Source organism: Leopardus geoffroyi, chromosome A2 (genome assembly GCF_018350155.1).
Source record: "Leopardus geoffroyi isolate Oge1 chromosome A2, O.geoffroyi_Oge1_pat1.0, whole genome shotgun sequence".
Lineage (NCBI taxonomy): Eukaryota > Metazoa > Chordata > Mammalia > Carnivora > Felidae > Leopardus > Leopardus geoffroyi.
In genome coordinates, this window is record NC_059331.1 from 604,393 (window position 1) to 617,867 (window position 13,475).

Sequence of the window (13,475 nt, forward strand, 5' to 3'; positions counted from 1 at the left end):
TCCAGGCTAGGGGCCAGTCCTGTCCCCCTGCAGCCAGAGCAGGTTTGCAGAAGGGGCTCTGGGGGAGTCAGGGCCAAGCTGAGCCAGGAAGTGGTAAGGACACACAGCATCCCCACTGAGAATGTTCCTGTTCTCGAATGCAGGCAGACCCAGCCGGGAACATGCCTGCCATAGGAGCCGACAACAGATACACGGGATTTCCCACACGATTTCCATCTGCCCCGTGGACTGTGGCCTAGGCTCCCCGGCCCCACCACCCCCCCCCCCCCCCGCACCACTGCTCCTGGCTGAGCCCGGACCCTAGGCCGGCCCCTGTGCTCCTCAGTCAGGCAGTGGCTGAGGACATTAATCACCGAGGGGGGCAGGAAGGGGAGGCAGCTGCCACTCCCGGCCAAGCCCTGGATGAAGAAATCCTCGGGACTTCCAGTAATCACTGTCCGCACACGGGCAGCTTATGCAATCCCTCAGGGGGTGGGGAGGGTTGCCTTCACCCCAAGCTCCTGGCCAGAGAAGGGGCCCGCGGGGCCAAGCTCCAGCCAGCTCCAAGCCTTGGTGCTGCCCTGCTCGCCTCCACTGCTCTGGGCGAGCCACGGGCTCACACCTGCCGGGAAGACAGCACTTCCCCCTGCCTCGGTGGCCCTGGCCTGCTCCGGCCTGTGCCCTCCAGGCTCCTGGCTGGGGACCTGGTGGGACACAGACCTGGAAGCCGGGAGTGTGAAGTCCTGAGGTCTCGCTCCATAAACAAACACACAGCTGCTCGGTGATTTGGGGTCTCAGCCCTTCCTTTTAAAGATTTCGGGCTCAGGCAGAGGTGGTCAAACCCAGCTCAGCCTTCTAACAACTAGATTATTATTTGACAACTCAGGGACACCTCAGCTCCTCTGAGCCCCAGTTTTGCTCAACAGGAGAACTGAGTTGTTTGGAGGTACATGGGCAAGGCTGGTCAGGCACTCAGCAGAGCCCAAGGCCCCAGCAATCCAGGGACCAGTTAGGTGACCACTGGTTTCACTGAGGCCCCAGGAAATCTCCTGGATTTGGGGGATACCCCTCGAGGGGGCTCTGCCCCCAGCACCTGGGACAGAAGGCAGGCAGGAATGACCTTAATTCAACAGAGGAAACATATAGCTGACCACAGGCATTGGCCAGCATCCCCTCAGCCCTGGGGTTCGACCGCCCGCCCCTTCTCTGCAGCAGGTGCTTGAGATGTGTCCTCCACCCGAGGCCACCTGTTAAACCCTGTCCGTGCCCCACGTGTCCCGGAGTGAAGCTGAACCCCTCCCACAAACAGGTGCTTCCAGGCTCTGCAGCCACTGAGCCCCGGGCTGCCCCTTTAGAAAAGCACCATCCAGAGGCCACAGGCCAAGGAGCACGGTGGTGCTGTGGGCAGCTTCCCAGGAACCCGAGAAGAAACGAAAATACTTATCGACATAAAACCTATACACACACGTTCACAGCAGCGTGAGTCACAAGGTGTGAGGATGGCAGAACCCAATGTCGTAAACTGGCGAGAGGATAAACACAATGTGCCCACCGCGCACGCGCACGCCCCTCAGGTGCACCTACCGCGCACGCGCACATCACTCAGCCCCCCGAGCAGGAGCGAGGCGCCCACCCCCGCCGCCCCGCGAGCAGACCCTGAACGCATGACGCTCAGGGAGGAAACCCGACACCAGACGCCACACGGGGTGAGTCCACGTGTATGAAACGTCCAGAACAGGCCCATCCACGGACAGGAGCGGGGCTCGGGGCGCCGGGGGAGGAGTGGGGGTGATGGCTGGGGGCGGGGTTCTGGAATGAGGTGACGGGGATGTTCGTACATCGTATAGTGGAAAACACTGAATCGTACACGTTGAAAGACCCAGTTTTACACTACGAATTTCACACTGTGCCCACCACCACCCCGTGCCCCCAGAGGCCACCCTACAGTGCCCCCTTCCTCCAAACCCCCGGGGGCCAGTGTTACCTGTCACCGCTGCCGCACCTCCACAGCCTCAGGCTTCCTGTTCCCCCATCCCCCCAAAGCCCTGGGGCAGCCCCCAAACAGCCCTCCTTCAGTTCCCTCAGACTCCAGCTGTCCTGACCCCCCCCCCCCGATTTCTGGCCTCTGCTGACCTCCCCTACCTCCTGCCCTTTGAACCCTGCCCTAGGCCCCGGACCCCAGAGCACTAACGCGCTGCATGCCTGGGACTTTCCAGCTGCCCCAGGACCAGCCCCGTGGGTACCAGGTGGGGTCTTGGGGCACGAGGGGAGGTAACAAAGGCTGGCCCGCTGGGTCAGAGCTCAGCACCCATGTGGTGGGCCCGGCGTGTATTTTTAGAACATCCCGTGACAGGTGAAGCGTGGGTGCTCACAGAGGCCTACGCTTCACAATCGTGGTTTGTGTTCAGACAATTTCCTTTTGAGATCAGGTTTTCGAATGAGTCATTGTGAAAGAAAAAGATCAAGGAATCAGTGGGCCAGACAGGACAACGGGGCAGCGCAGCATGGAGGGAGGCCAAGGCCTGGAAGAGCCCGTCTTTCTCATACGCCCCGGCCGGCAGGCACCTGCGGGCACCCAGCCTCTCTGCCAACCCCCTCAGCCCTGTGGGCCTGCCCCCCGGATGCTGTGAGCAGGCTGTCCCGACCCTGATGGCTGCCCAGACTGCCTGCCCGCTCCCACCTGTTACCTTGTCTGGACCCCGCCAGGCCAGGACGATGTCGTCCCCCGCCCTGGGAACTGTGTCTCTGGGCAGCAGGGACTGGCTGGCCTGCCACAGGGCACAAGATGGTGGCCTCTCTGGCCGTCCTTCCACCTGGCTCTGAGTGACGATCCAGGGATACCAGCAGGGGTCAGGTGGGGGAGGTAGGGAGGGGGGCCGGGGGCCCAACAGAGGCTGGCCAGGGCTCTGTGAGGCTCGGCTCTCAGGGCAGAGGCCCTGGTAAAATCCAGAGGCCTGATGAGACCCCAACTTGGCCAACCAGGACTGTCTGGGGAGGGTCTGCCTGTGGACTCCACACCGAGCGACGGGTGGGGAGCCGCGGGTCAGAGCCGGCCTGGGGCTGTCCCAGTGGGGGTGCCCAGGAAGGGACACGGGCAGGGGCATCCAGAGAACTCCTCTGCTCCCAGACAGAGGGGCCCGGCCAAGATGGGCCGTGCAGGTGTCAGCAGGAGGCAGGCAGCCGGGCAGGGTTCCACGTGGAGGGGAGACTCCACGGCCTGTGCTGGGGGCCCCAGTCCAGAGCAGAGATCCTACCTGGGCTCCAGGCATAGCTCAGCTCTCCCAGGCCCTCCGAGGGAGCACACCCCCCAGAGAGTGGCCTTCATGGGTGCGCTGGGCCCAAGGACAAAAAGGAAGGGGAGGGAGGGGCTAGGGTCCCCAGGGAAGACGTTGTGGGGGGCTCCTGCCTCCCTCATCTGCTGAGGCCAGAGTGGCAGGCAAACAGCAAAGGGGGCGGGGGCCGGACAGGGTGCCAGCAATGGGGCAGGAGAGGTGCGGGCCACGGCCATTCCCTAAATTCACATCCACTGGGAACCTGTGAACGGGGCCTCGCCTGGAAATAGGGTTTTAGTTGATGCAATCAGCAAAGATGGGGCCATACTGGGGTAGAGTGGGCCCTGCTGCAAAGACTGGTACCTTATAAGAGGGAGATTCAAACACAGACCCAGAGGAGATGGCCATGTGACCTTGGGTCACAGCCCAGGCCCTGCCACACCTTGACCTCAGACCTCTGGGCTCCAGGACTGGAAGAGAATAAAGCTCCGTGGTTTAAGCGGCCCACTGTGTGGTCAGTTGGTAAGGTCACCCCAGGACACTCCGACTGGAGGGGAAAGCAAACCCCAGCTGGAGCCACCCCAACCCTCAGTCCGAGTCCCTGTGACCCCGGGAGCACTGCCGACCAGGAGCTCTGGGCGACGCTGGCGGCAAGCACGTGACCTCGGATTTCTAGAGTTCCCAGGAGGCATCCGGAACGCAACAGCTCTGAGATGCCGAAGACAGGGCAGGAGCCCCGGCGCCCGGTGCCCAGGTCAGGCAGCGCAGGAAGGGGGAGCCCCTGCATCTGAGACAAGGACAAGGTGGGCTGGCCCAGAATCCCCACTTGAGAGCACAGCTGTCCAGGGGTTCAATTTCCAGTTCTGTCTTCAACGGGCCCCCAGAGGCCCACCCACACCCCATTCCCCGGAGGCCACGTCTCAACTGATGGGGCTCCCGCGAATCTCCGGTCCTGCCGTCCTGCGGGGACGTGAGGCCCGGTGCCCCCGCACACCTTCGCCTGGGGGGCCGAGCTGTGGCTAGCACGGGCGGCGGCCACACCGGGCTGGATGGGGAGCCCGGACGCCCCGGCCCTGGCCTGCGTGGTCAGCACGCGGCTCGGTGCGAGGCCCGGAAGTGGACAGAAAGTGCAGGTGGCTCCGGCAGGAGGGACACCACAGGCCCGTGACCCCAACCTGACGCCCAGGAGTGACAGCAGCACGCAGGGCCCCGCTCGCCACCTGGGGTCGGTGGGGGGGGGCCAGGCGGGGGCGACAGACCCGGCCCGGCGGAGCACTCGGCACGTGTCAGTGTCCTCTCGCTCGCCCGGGCGAGGGCCAGCCAGGAGGGCGGGAAAGCTGCATCCGGGGAAGCGGGACCAACCCCAGAGGGACGGGACGATACCCTGTGAGGCACAGAGAGCCTGGAGCTGAGCTCTGGGGGAGCCTCGGGGTTGCCTGCGGCTCTCCGTCCGCCTCTCCGGGCAGCACCTCTGCTGGCCCTGTGCCCACGGACCCCAGCCCGTGGGTCCAGGGTAGCCTGGCCAAGTCAGCAGCAGCGCCTGTGACGGCCCACGAAGGTCAGGGTGGAAGGACAGCCCCGCGGCGGGGCGGGCGCTTTATAAAGCAGCCTGTGACAGACGCCGGGTTGACGGCAGCCCCGGGGAGGCCAGGGAGGGTGCTCTGCCAGCCCCACAGGCACAGCTTTGGGGGCACACAGCCCTGCGCAACCCATCCAAGGGCCCAGAGGGGAATGGGGACCGGAACAGGGAGCCTCCTCGGTCATGGCTGAGGACGCTGGAGTCTGGGTCTCGGGAGGGGCCCCCTGAGCCCGAGGGGGCTCACTTCCGGGTGTGGTCCAATGGTTTCCCACGGTGCTGCACCGACCCACCTGCCCACGGCTGGGGACCGCTGTTGCGCCGGCCAGCCCGCTCCCGCCACTGGAGCGCCGCTTAAGGGTGGTAGGCCTTCAAACCTCTGTCCCCGACACCAACACCTCCTACAGGCGCTGAGCACCCCCCACGTGGCTTCTTCTGGGAAGTGCCTCTTCAGGTCTGCGCTCGCTCGCGGTTTTTGAGAGGCATCGCACACACTGAGCTTGTGGTCTCCTCTGACACCCACGTCTTCTTCCCGCGAGCAGGTTTTAGGGCCAAAGCCCACCGGCCCGACGTCCCGGTCCCTTGACAGCGACGTGCCCCGCGCGGTCTGTCCGTGTGGAGGGTGGTCTGTCTGTCCCGGTGCTTGCTGTCACCCCTGCTAGTGTCGGGCTTGCTTCAGGCCGGCTGGCATGCCAGGTGTCTCCTGAGCCCCCAGGGAACCCTGAGCAGGACAGGGCTACCGCTGCCCACGCGGGGTCACGCCGGTCCCAGGTGTGCGGCCTGACCCGTCCACACCCTCCTCAGGCTCCCGCAGGCCAGCCTGGTGCAAGACCATCGCCAGGGACCTTCACCCAAACCCAAAGAGCAAATGGTGTCCCGCGAGAGGGGGAGGACTCCTCCGGGCTCGGGCCGGTCTCACGCGCCCCGTCCCGAGCAAACGCCGGCACCGGGCCGTGCCCGCCTCTGGGAAGACAGCAGAGGCCCCCACGTCGCAGCCGCAAGAACCCCAAGCTCTGGGTGTCACAAGGCCCGGGCTTCATGCTGGGTCCCTCTCGCGGGCAGACGCAGCGTCCACGGGACACAGGCCCGCGTCCCTGTCGCCGGCAGCAGCACACGGAAGCCTCCCTCAAGTTCGAGCCTCTCGCTCCCCTTCGGCCTCCAGTGAGAAGGTTTTCTCCTTTTTTTGGGGGGGAGGGGCAGAGACAGAGGGAGAGAGAGAATCCCAAGCAGGCTCCACCGTCAGCACAGAGCCCAACACAAGGCTCAGACCCACGAACCGTGAGATCGTGGCCTGAGCCGAAGCCGAGAGTCGGGTGCTTAACCGAGTGAGCCAGCCAGGCGCCCCTAAAGGTGCTCTGCTTTTGAGGACCTCGGGAGAATGCTGGGTCCCTGGGGAATCCAGGGTCACCCCCACCTCAGGGGCCTCGAGGGACCTGGTCTCTGGGACCATTTCTGAGCCAACCACACAAGTCGAGTAGAGCATAGCTCATAACGGACCAGCGGGCAACCAGGCTGGCCCAGTGTCCCCCATAATAACAGTTTGTGGAGAACAGAAGCCCCCACAACCCCTTCTCGGGGAAGCCTCCCGGAGTCCTCAGAGGAGCCGGGTGGGGGGGCGGGGGGCGGCGGGGACAGCACAGCCTACACTATGCAGGAATGTGGCCCGGGCTTCCCGACGGGCTGATTCTTTGAGAGACGCGGCAGACCTACATTTGGGGGTGGCAGCCCCTGATTTCTCAAAGTTGGCAATCCAGCCTTCATGTCACATCCTCCTTATGTGGGTGACTTCCTGCAGGTTCCCACAGTGCTGGGGGTGGGACCACCCAGTCCCCCTGTGACAATGCAGAACCCCTCTGCAAGGCTGTCCCTGATGGTCCCCAACACAGACCCGGGGGCTCATTCGCCCCTGTCCCTGACGGTCCCCAAGATGGACCCGGGGGCTCATTCGCCCCTGTCCCTGACAGTCCCCGACATGGACCCAGGGGCTCATTCACTCTGAGCCCCGCCCTCAGGTGGCAGAGCACCTACAGGGCCAGGATCCAATCCTGACACGCCCCCAGGCAGCTCACACATGCCTGAACGATGCCAGGAGAGGCTCCGATGCCTTGGGCCACAAGTGCCAAGCTCGGAACCACCCTGGGACTAGGCGGGGGCGTGGGGGGGGGTGGCTACACCCCCACCTCACAGCTTTCAGGGCAAGTGGCCGAGGAGGACCTTCCAGAAACGCTGCTGAGCTCTGGCCCCGTGCAGACCATGCGCGAACCCAGACACAGATTCGGATGCCCACGGCACCCCAGCAGGAGACAAGGGTTTGAGCAGGTCAACGGGTCCACCTTCCCACGTCCACACCTGCCGCTCACACGTGCAGCTGTCGGGGCCGGGGGGGGGGGGCGGGGGCAGCCTTTCCTGAACGTACCTTACGTACCATACCTTACAACATGCAGAGGAAGACGCCACTCTGAGGGCAGGGATTTCTGCCCCACCTGGTGAGTCAGTGCCATAAAGGTTTACTGCTCTCTGCAGACCCGCTCCCTTCCTCCTGCCATCCCCCTATCCTGTGTCAGTGGCCTCTGACCCTCTGGGTTGTGACTGCAAGGAAATGCAGGTGACCTGCCTCCAGAGTGTGGCACAGGTCGCTTTTGAAACGCAGCAGGCCTTGGAGCAAAGGAGACGGAGGCCAGTCCCAATGGGGAGTCTGGCTGTCTGCTCTCAGTGCCACCAGACCTGGTGACTCCCTTGCCATGGGGCTCTAGGGACAGGAGTCCCAGGGAAGGGCCAGCAGGTACCCGGTTCCGCAGGGGCACCTGAGAGGCACACAGACCACGAGCCCCAGGGTCAGACTAAAGCCCAAATCTGCCATCACACAGCAGGGGCCACACAAACTCCTTCCCCCTCTCCCCCCCCCCCCACACGACAGGTGCTTTGTGGGCCTCCCTGGGCCATGTCCCCGCCCACCATGCTGAGGACCACACAGCTGGAGGGCACCCCCTGCAGATGGCCCAGGAGGAGTTAGAGTCCACAGATGACTTTAGATGGGACCAACTCCCTGGGGTCGCTACGCTCCCCACTGTCACCTGGCCTCCCGGCAGGGAGGTCCCCGGGCAATCAGGGCCGTCGAAGGACAGCCAGGGCAGCGCAGTCCAGCACCCCTTCCCCTATCTCCTACAGGGCCCAGGCTTTACGGGGGAGCTCCCCCGGGGCCTCCCGCCCAAGGCACCCCTACACCAGAAGTCCAAACACCCCCAGGACTTCTTACGTGATGCACGTTGCACACCACGTCCATCTGCACGTCCCAGACAGCGCTGGGGTTCAGGGGCGGCTCCCACCCTTCATACAGTGAGGAGATGTCTCTTCTCGACTTCCTCGTGGGGCTGGAAGGGGCCCGCTCCCCGACACCCGCTCACCCCCAGGCCACAGCACATGGGCATCTGACCAAGGACAGGCCTTGCTGTTTTGTTCTGTGAAGGCACAGTTCACAAACCGTATACTTCGCATATTTACAGTATACAATTCAGTGGTTTTCAGTACATTCACAGAGTTGTGCAACCATCACCTCTATCGAGTGCCAGAACATTCCATCAGCCAAAGGAAACCCTGTCCCCCTCACCCCCACCTCCTCCCCAGCCCCCGGCCCCTTCGAGCCCCTTCCTGTCCCTGGATGAGCCTGCTCTGGACGTTTCGCACACATGGACTCACACCCCGTGTGGCCTCTCGTGTCGGGTTCCCTCCCTGAGCGTCGCATGTTCAGGGTCCGTCCGCGGGGCGATACATAAGCAAATGACAAGCCTTATCTCTGCCTCCCCTCGGGGCCTGGCAAGACCGAGCAGCAGGTGACAGAGCCTGAGCATCAGAAATCACGGTCTCAGCCCTCGCCTGAGTCATCCGCCTGGCAGAAAGGGAAGCAGGGGACCTGCGGGCCAGCTGTCCCCAACGGCAAGAAGATGAAGGAAATTTGCACAGCAGGAGCGGGGGAAAGGGCCGCTCCAAGGGACCCCACTCAGGGGAGAGGGGACCCACACTCGCGAGGCACGTCATGGACACCAGGGCTCGGGCCTGCACTTGGGCCCGGGCAGGGCAGGGCGGACGGCAGGTGAGCAGGAGTAAGGCCAGGCCTGGGATGGTCCGGGTGACTGTGCCTTCTGGCTGCCCCGGGAGGCCTGCTACACCCTGGCTGTGACACTCCAACCTGCCGCTGACAAATCCCACGAACGTGACGCACGCTCTCTCATGTACATACAAGACACACACGCGTGTAGGCAAACACACTCAGCGCTGAGAGCACACTCACGTGGGCACATGTACACAACTGGGCACGCAGCAGAGGCGCGCACGGGTCGCAGGACACATGCTGCACACACTCCCAGCACCCTCACAGGTGGGCGCGCACACGCACACACGGGCACGCCCTGGACGCTGCTGGCACCTTGGAGGGTGCCCCCCACTCTGCACATCAGCCTCACGGTGTTTGTACTTGAGGTTACGTTACCCACCAGCAGAGGAACAAGCAGGTCCCCACCCCCACCCGCGGCCATAAAGGCCTGTTACCCAGAGGAGGCCATCCTGGGAGGGAGGTGGCCTCTGGGGACTGGACACAGTTGCCTCTTTATTCCCGGCCGAACTCACTCGGTCAGCGTTTCCGGCCTGGCCCCTGCTGAGGGGCCTCAGGGACTTTGCTAGAACTGAGCTGGGCCAGCCTCAGCTGGTCTCTCGCCCCAGTGGGGGCCAGGCCTGCGGGGTCCGGGAATCCAGCCTCGGTGTCCCCCCAGATCAGGGCAGTGACTGGCCCAAGGTCACGCGGCTGGAGAACACTGGCTCTGGGCTGCTGCCTGCACACTTGTGGCTGGCCCCGCCCCACTCAGTCTCCAAGGGACCTAGCCCCCTGCTGCACTCAGTCCCACAGGCTCTCCTGGAAATCTGGTCCCCCCACCCGTCTTCTAAGACACGTGCACACACACACACACACACACACACACACACACACCAGGCAGATGCTGGCTCCGGGCAGGTGTGAATAGGTGTCTGCTCAGATACTCTGAGCTAATCAAAAGCGCCCTCCCCCGTCTGAAATCACAGAACGCCTTCCCCTCAGTCCCCACAGCGGCTTGTCCCTGGGCGGGCGGTCTTGCATCTGCCAGGCTGCTTGGGGGCCTTCTGCATACCTGCCGGCATCTTCCCGACCAGGTGGGACCCTGGGGCCATTCACCTATCCTGCCTTCTCTGGCCCACCCACCCAGTGGCCCAGACTTCATATTCAGCATTCTCTATGAAGCCTCTGGAAATGGATGTCCTAAGAGGACCGTGGCCCTAAGCACACAGCTCTGGGCTGCACTCACCCACCTCTGGGGCCTCCCCTGGGAAAATCCAGGGTGCTTGGGAAGAAAGAACACAGATAGGCTGGCCAGTGGGCCCTGGTCTCAGCGTCCAAGAAAGGAGCACCCAGCAGCTGTGCTCACAAGGGTCCACGACTGCACAGCGCCCCCCACAGCCAGGCAGGGAGGGAAAAGAGAGGCGCAGGGTCAGGTCCAGCCCTGGAGGAAGGGCCAGGCCTCACATCCCAACCCACACTGGCCTCAGACAGTCTCTGGAGTACGGTGCCTTTGACAGGTGGCCATCTGTCCTCCCTGCAGGGTCTGCAGTCCCCGGGGCCCGAGCCCCATCTTCCTTCAGCCTTTCCTAAGCATCTATGGGGAAGATCCAAACATCCGCCATGCCCAGCAGCAGGTAAGCAGGCTCCCAGCTGAAGCCTGTCCTACACCAGCCCCCCTAGCCCTGCCATGAAACACTCACTACCCCCCAAACTGCCAGATGAAGCTTCACCTTGGTCGGCTTCCAGGCCAGGCACCCTCCTGCGTGGGGTGCAAACACATGGCGCCAAGCTAGCGTGGCCAGGCAGCGGCCAGGCAGGAAAGTCCTTCAGGGCAGGCAGGACCGATGTCCGTGCTGGGAAGCAGAAGCCAGGGGTGCCCCAGACACACATCTTACAGACTCAGATTTTCTTCCCCTTCAGACCATTAACCACATTATTCAGGGAGCCACCGCCTCCCAGGAGCTCCTCCGTGGCTGTCCACACCCGTACTCCCTGACTCTGGGTCCCCCAGCCTCCTGCTCCAGGGACCTGGGTGCTGGGGAGCAGCCCGGCATGGGCAGGACCCACCGCGGGCATCCCCTTGCGCACCCGCCCACCTCCAGCTCTCTGCCCACCTCCTCCCGTCCTCCTGTCCTTGGAGGCCAGGTTCCGATGCCAGCAGAGGCAAGACTCCCACCCAACACTCTGGGCCCAGTCAGCCGACCCCAGGAAGGCCCCCATCCCAAGGCCGTGGGCAACAGGGGTGTCTGGACAGAGCCGCTAGGAAAGCAGGAGAGGGCAGGAAGCGCCAAGGAGCCCGGGGTCAGGGGTCACCAACATAGGAGAGGTCAGGAGGCACCCGGAGGAAGGGGCTGGGTCGCGGAGGCCGGGGGGGGGGGGGGGGGGGGGGGGTCACAAAAAGGGGCAGTCAGGGAATGACGGAGAAGCGGTTGTGAAGGGGGTGGTCACACAGTGCTGGAGGGTCGCCGAGAAGTGCAGGGTCAAAGGTCACCGAAAAAGTAAAGTTTGGGGATCACTAAAGAGCGCGGGATGGGGGTCCCGGTAGGGAGGGGTAAGGGAATCACTAATGGGTGGGGACGGGGGTACCGAAGAGGGAGGGAAGTAAAGGTTGGTGTGTCGCCGCGGAGGATGGGGTCAAGGTTCACGCGGAGGCGGGTCGGGAAGGGGGGTCACGCAGCAGCACAGGGTCGGGGGTCGCGGAGCAGGGCGACTTCAGGGCTCACAGCTGAGCGCGCACGGGGCTTACGGCGGAGGGCGGGGTCGGGGGGTCGCTTAGGAGGGCGGGGTCAAGGCTCGCGGCAGAGGGCGGGGTCGGGGGGGGGGTCGCCGAGGAGGGCGGGGACAGGCCGCCGCGCTCCCTCCGCCCGCGGCCCCGGAACCCCGGAACCCCCGGCCCAGGACGCAGGCGGCCGCGGGGCGGGGGGGGGGGGAGGGGGGGAGGAGGGGGGGGAAAGGCCGGGGCCCGAGCGGGCCGGGGAGCGCGGCTCGGGCTGGGCGGGGTCGGCGGAGTCGGAGCGAGGGTCGGGCCAGACGCGCCTCACCTCCGTCCTGGGTCCGGCCGGGCGCGGAGCCCGCGGCGCCGCCGTCTCTCCGAGCTTCGCCTCAGCCGCGCTCACTTCCGGGTTTCGGGCGCCATCTTGGGGGCCCCGCTCACTTCCGGTCATGCCGCGGGGCGGAGCCTCTAGTGGGCGGGTGAGTGGGCGTGGTCGTGGGCGGGGCCCCAGGGGGCCCTGCAGGGTTAGTACTCAGTGGGCCACGGGTTCCAATCCCACCCTCTCCTGTTTATGTTGGGACCCCGGCTCCTGGCTTACTCGCGAGCCTCAGTTTCCTCCTATGCAAACATGGAGATCAAATTGAATCACTCCCACCTCCGGGCCCTTTCCATCCCTGCACTCTCACACCTGAGCTTTAAGCCACTGGAGCTCTCGTATAACCCGGATGTTAGCTCTAAAGCCCCCTCCTCAGATACTCCCTAAAAACCATCTGACACGGCCCTACCCCCACCCAGTCCTGCGCTCTCCCTTAATTGCCTCCCCACCAATAGTTGTCTGCCCATTAGTCTGTCTCCACCCCAGGAGGAGTCTTGGGACCTAGCGGAAGCCCCAGCGTGGAGCCCAGTACGTGGTGGGGTCTGACGAGTCCCAAGAGAGAGGCGCTGGGATCTGGGTTGCTCCCCAGCTGGCTCCCTCCCCGTTAGGGCTCCCAGGGGCCTGATGCAAACGAGGCCAGATTTGCTGCACTGCCAGGAAGAGGGTGGGACTTTGGCACAGACTGTAGATTTCCTGTGACTTGAACCCACTGGACCCACTGTGGGCTGGGCCAGGCGGGTTCAGGCAGATCCAGTCTGGGAGGCACCACCCCTTCCCTAGCTGGGTTGTCAGTAAAGAAAGCCCCGGCTCGCCACCAGCCAGAGGCCTCCTGTGCCCATTCCAGCCCCCTGAAATTAGAGGTTACCTCCCCGTGTGCTTGTTTACTCATTAAGTAAACCCTTACGGATTCCAGTCTCTGCCTGGTCTCGAGCTGAACAAAGCTGGGGCTCCAGAGGACTCAGTTCCCAGGCCTGCCCTCAGGAAGCTCCCAATCTAGGGGGAATGGAGGCTGGACCAGACACTCCCATCTGCAAGACTGGGCCTGGGGCCCAGGGAGGGCTGAAGTCTCTGCCTAACACATTATGGAGGAAGGGGTACTGAAGCTGGGGCTTTGAAGTTCAAGTAGGAGGTTGCCAGATAGACAAGAGTAGGAAGGGCAGTCCAGGCAAATGAAAGCTGTTCACAGACTTGTAAGGGTCTGTTTAAAACCCGTTTGACCTACAAAAATCCAGGTCAGAGACCGCCTGTAGCCAAGCCTACAAGGAAGCAGGGGAAACTGAGGTCGAGAGAGGAGAAATGATTTATTCAGAGTGAGCTTTGCTTCGGTATGTGTAGTTTTTGGCAATTTGGGTTGTAGCCTTGACTTTGAAACTATTTTTCATAACTAATGAAAATAAGTCCTATTGAGCAACAGACAGTTAAAATTCAAAAGCACAAAGAAGCTGACATGAGGGGATAGATGGCTTCCGGTT

General features: G+C 63.6%; 1 protein-coding gene across 2 annotated transcripts in view; it reads right to left on the bottom strand.

Annotated features, from left to right (window-relative positions):
* Positions 1-13,475, bottom strand: part of SBNO2 (strawberry notch homolog 2) — a 51,167-nt gene that overhangs the window by 37,337 nt on the left and 355 nt on the right. The window contains exon 1 of one of the 2 annotated variants that reach the window (XM_045491182.1): positions 11,956-12,090. The exons of the other annotated variant lie outside the window; for it this stretch is intronic. The gene's annotated coding sequence lies outside the window, so the exon portion shown is untranslated. Of the gene's footprint in view, positions 1-11,955; positions 12,091-13,475 lie in introns of those variants that run through there. 2 annotated transcript variants of the gene reach the window in all.